The sequence below is a fragment of the Phalangium opilio genome, unplaced genomic scaffold, assembly GCF_054372755.1.
Source record: "Phalangium opilio isolate 3A_F unplaced genomic scaffold, DU_Popi_V2 ptg000048l_1, whole genome shotgun sequence".
Lineage (NCBI taxonomy): Eukaryota > Metazoa > Arthropoda > Arachnida > Opiliones > Phalangiidae > Phalangium > Phalangium opilio.
Window position 1 is genome coordinate 3,923,990 of NW_028324170.1, and position 5,223 is coordinate 3,929,212.

The following is a 5,223-nucleotide window of genomic DNA, read 5'->3' on the forward strand; positions in this document are numbered from 1 at the left end:
AGAACCGTACTTTAGGAAATATTGGGCGCCCAAGTTTAGGGGCGAAAAGGGGGGTCCAAAATTTTAACGTGACTATACCATATCTCAATTTTCTGCACCGGTAGAACCCCTATCCCTCGATTTTCTGTACCAGGAGAACCGTATTTTTTAAACGACTCGCTTCTCTATTGTTACTCGGTCGCGAGTCATTTTCTGCACCAGGAGAACCCTCTAGCAGAAAATCCGGCCTTTAAGCTTCTAGAGGGATCATATCAAAGTGACGCAATATTTGAAAAAAAAAAGAAAAAAATCTATTCATTGAAGATAATTTTAGATTAGGGTTTTGGTTTTTATTATGCCATCTTTAACTGAAGTTTCTTACACTTTTAGGGTCAGGGACTATCTGATGAAGTCAGGGAAATGATTTAAAAATAGTGTCAAAAAGGTCAGGATCTGATGAAGTCAGGGAATTTAAAAATTGTATAAAAAGGATAAGGGATGTCATCTTTAACTGGAGTTTAGGAATCTGTTGGCAGGGTTGCATTCCTTGTATGGGACTATCTGGTAAAGTCAGGGAATAAATTTAAAAATAGGGTCAAAAAAGGTCAGGGAATATCTGGTGAAGTCAGGGAATTTTTAAATAAGATTTTAAAAGGTCAGGGAATTTTTAAATGGCAATTTAAAGGTCAGGGAATTTTTAAATAAGATTTTAAAAGGTCAGGGAATTTTTAAATGGCATTTTAAAGGTCAGGGAATTTTTAAATGGCATTTGAAAGGTCTGGGAATTTTTAAATGGGATTTAAAAGGTCGGGGAATTTTTAAATGGGATTTAAAAGGTCAGGGAATTTTTAAATGGGATTTAAAAGGTCAGGGAATTTTTAAATAGGATTTAAAAGGTCGGGGAATTTTTAAATAGGATTTAAAAGGTCGGGGAATTTTTAAATAGGATTTAAAAGGTCGGGGAATTTTTTAAATAGGATTTAAAAGGTCGGGGAATTTTTTAAATAGGATTTAAAAGGTCGGGGAATTTTTTAAATAGGATTTAAAAGGTCGGAGAATTTTTAAATAGGGTTTAAAAGGTCGGAGAATTTTTAAATAGGATTTAAAAGGTCGAGGAATTTTTAAATCGGATTTAAAAGGTCGGGGAATTTTTAAATCGGATTTTAAAAGGTCGGGGAATTTTTAAATGGGATTTTAAAAGGTCGGGGAATTTTTAAATAGGATTTTAAAAGGTCGGGGAATTTTTAAATAGGATTTAAAAGGTCGAGGAATTTTTAAATCGGATTTAAAAGGTCGGGGAATTTTTAAATGGCATTTTAAAGATCAGGGTTTTTTTTTTAAAAAAAGTCAGGGACTAGTTAGCTACACCAAAATTAAAAACAGTTTAATGGGTCCGCGGACCCCAAGTTGGATTAAGACTTAAAAAACAACTTTTTCAGTTCCTCTAAAATAATTAAATTAAATTATACGTATACCTGCGGAACGTTTATAAAATACATAGTATATATTTTTAAAACAAGACGGCCCAAGGGCTCGTAATAGTAGCCATATCGTACGAGTGAATAGCCCCTCTATACCCTACCCTAATGAGTGGATAACCCCTCTATGCCTTACCCTAATGAGTGAATAGCGCTATCTTTTTCAATGTTTAAATGATTTCCCGTGGATTAAATCAGAGTGAATAGCCCCTCGATTCCCTACTCTAAACAGTGATTAAATTATGACCGTATAAATTTACTTATGCTGTAATTCTAATATTCCGGCGAATCGAAGAACAGATAGTTTTTAGTGATAATCCCCTCGATGAGTTTACAACATAGACTTATGCCGATGCACACTTATCGCGTCTTATAAATTTCTAACAAGGACTTATGCCCAGAAACTTTTGAAAGAGAAAGTTTAGTTATAGTGATTACGCATTTTAGTGATTATCCCCTCGAATTACCTTTAGCAATGCTAAAATTATCAAACGCATAACGCTCATTTAACACTATGTTAGCTTTATCTAAACCCACCTTTGAATTAACCGCCAAAACGTTCCAGTCAAACATAACGGGGAAAATCGTTATCTATTTAATTAGCACATACATTAAAAGAAAATAAATATAAAAACCCCAAACATACAAATTCATAAGTATCCGACCCCACAGATAAAAATTCAAAAGTATCCGATCCCACAGATTAAGAGGTACCCCACCCCACATCACCCCGACATTTTAGAGATAAGAATAAATAATAAAAAACTCGGAGTTTCTATCAAGTCTCTATGGTTCAGTTGGTTGAATGTCTGCCTGTTGCGCCAGAGACCCGGGTTCGATTCCCGGGTCTGACCTGAAAAAATTTTAATTAAAATTAAATCTCTAACCGAGCCCAGTAACCCCTATGGGTGGGTTGTGGTAATATAAAGTTCCTTTTAAGCTAAAATCTGACGATAACGAAGCGACAACCCCGGCCACTACTACTACTACTACTACTACTACTACTACTACTACTACTACTACTACTACTACTACTACTACTTCTACTACTACGGACGGCTCGGGTCAAACTAAGAGCCTATCGTATACTACGATATGGCTAAAAAAGCACCTTCACCCCAAAATTCCAAATAATTTCGTGATAAAATGCCGTCACCATACTCGATTTGTTGTTACATTTAAATAAAATAAAGAAATAAAACAGATAAATGTACGTTACATAGTAGAAACGCAATGTAGGAGAATTTGTTTTTTTATTGTAGCCCTTAATTGCGATTGAAATTTCTTATCGATGAAGGATAAAGTAGCAGAAGACCTTTAAAACGTAAGAAAGAAAGAAAGAAAGAAAAAAAAATTAGGAAGTAATCCATATGCTATAGCGAAGCCGCGTTCTTTTATCGTTTAAACAACGTAGGAGGCAGTAACTCACTAACTTTCGTTGATAACCTCGCGGAAAACGTCAAGGACTGACTGACTGTACGCGATCATGCTGAATCACAAGATCACGTGTAAATGCAGTTCTGGAATTGATAATAAAAGTCAAACTAAAGGATTTGATGTTTGATTTCTTTTATTTTTGTTATCTTTTCTTTTCCCTTTAAAAGCTAGGCCATGAGACTTCGAAGGGCGAAGTATCACCCAATGTTGAATCTTTTTGGATTATTGGGTCATCATTACAGTATTAATGTAGTATACACGGTTTTGGAAAGTCGGGGATTTTGAATAGGTTTATCAGGGAATGTTAGGGATTTTGAATGTGTTTATCAGGGAATGTTAGGGATTTTGAATGTGTTTATCAGGGAATGTTAGGGATTTTGAATGTGTTTATCAGGGAATGTTAGGGATTTTGAATGTGTTTATCAGGGAATGTTAGGGATTTTGAATGTGTTTATCAGGGAATATCAGGGATTTTGAATGTGTTTATCAGGAAATCGTAGGGATTTTTTGAATGTGTTTATCATGGAATTTTAGGGATTTTTAATGTGTTTATCAGGCAATTTTAGGGATTTTTAATGTGTTTATCAGGGAATTTTAGGGATTTTGAATGTTTTTATCGGGGATTTTTAGGGATTTTGAATGTGTTTATCAGGGAATTTAGGGATTTTGAATGTGTTTATCAGGGAATTTAGGGATTTTGAATGTGTTTATCATGGAATGTTAGAGATTTTGAATGTGTTTATCAGGGAATGTCAGAGATTTTGAATTTTTTTATCAGGGATTTTTTGAATGTGTTTATCAGGGAATTCATGTATTTTGTATATGGGTGTCAGGGAATTCAGGTATTTTGTATATGGGTGTCAGGGAATTCGGGTATTTTGTATATGGGTGTCAGGGAATTCGGGTATTTTGTATATGGGTGTCAGGGAATATCAGGGATTTTTAATATGGGTGTCAGGGAATATCAGGGATTTTTAATATGGGTGTCAGGGAATATCAGGGATTTTTAATATGGGTGTCAGGGAATATCAGGGATTTTTAATATGGGTGTCAGGGAATATCAGGGATTTTTAATATGGGTGTCAGGGAATATCAGGGATTTTTAATATGGGTGTCAGGGAATATCAGGGATTTTTAATATGGGTGTCAGGGAATATCAGGGATTTTTAATATGGATGTCAGGGATTCTTAACAAGGGTGTCAGGGAATATCAGGAATTTTTAATATGGATGTCAGGGATTCTTAACAAGGGTGTCAGGGAATTTCATATTGATTTTATACAATTTTGCAATAACAGTACTAGCATAACCAAATAATATATTTACAAGTTCATGATTTAGTCACAACATTTTGACGTTTTTACAAATAAAAGTGAAAAATTTAAACTTATCGGGGAAAAACCTTAAAAAAGTCAGGGAATTTAAATTAGAACGAAACGTCGTCCAGTAACAGCTCTTAACTATAAGTAAAATAGCAAAATGGTCAAACCGCGGAGTACGAATAAATAACATTTTATTTTTAAAGTTGTTATTTAATATTAATTCGATATAATAAATTTAAACATGTCTTGATAGAGCAATTATATAACGGGTCTCATGATGGTCCATAATTTTGTTTTTGTAAAAAGAAAAATATTATGAAACAATTATTTTTTAAAGGTAACTGCGCACTCAATCGTAAAGAAATAAAAAAAAATATAGCGGATTTGTCATCAGGGTGCGAGATTCAGGCGGCCATTTTAGTTACCCTGAATAGGTTTACTAACCCCTCTCTAAGAAACCCTGAAAAGAAAAAAAAAAGAAAATAGCAAAAAAAAAAAACTTCGATCAAGGACTCACTCAATGGCATTGAGCAAGAGACTGCAATTAAACTTGACATCGTAACGCCAGGCTTAGCATATACCCTTAACTTTCTTCTTGTACTGCCAATTGACATTGTCTACGGAACCATACTAACTCTAGACCACTAACAAAGGTTACATGACCCTTATAATTCCCTATTCTTTGTCTAAACTTAATTTGAAACGATAACATATATATATAAATATCTTACTATGTATTTCTTCAAAATCCAAGGTTGATGTCAAGAACTGCGTAGTTTTCTGCTTAGTACGGATATAACTTGAAAGGATGTGTTAGTAGAGAGATTAAGAAACGCGTACAGTACATCAACTCGTACACTTTAAGCTTAATTAGTTAATTTTAAACGTTTCTTTGGTCCCCCAAAATTGGAAGGAAGCCTTTTATCTTTAGATCGCTTATCGTTTTTGCGGTTCATTTCTTACTTAACCTGTCTATTAAGAAGTAAAAAAATGCGCAGTTATTTTAGT

General features: G+C 34.0%; 1 long non-coding RNA gene across 1 annotated transcript; it reads right to left on the minus strand.

Annotated features, from left to right (window-relative positions):
- Positions 1 to 4,430: 4,430 nt before the first annotated feature.
- LOC149673786 (uncharacterized) lies at positions 4,431 to 4,998 on the minus strand. Its single transcript, XR_016366922.1, has 3 exons — positions 4,947 to 4,998; positions 4,733 to 4,859; positions 4,431 to 4,675 (listed from the first exon to the last, which is right to left on the minus strand). It is a non-coding gene; the product is annotated as an uncharacterized LOC149673786 (long non-coding RNA).
- Positions 4,999 to 5,223: the final 225 nt, after the last annotated feature.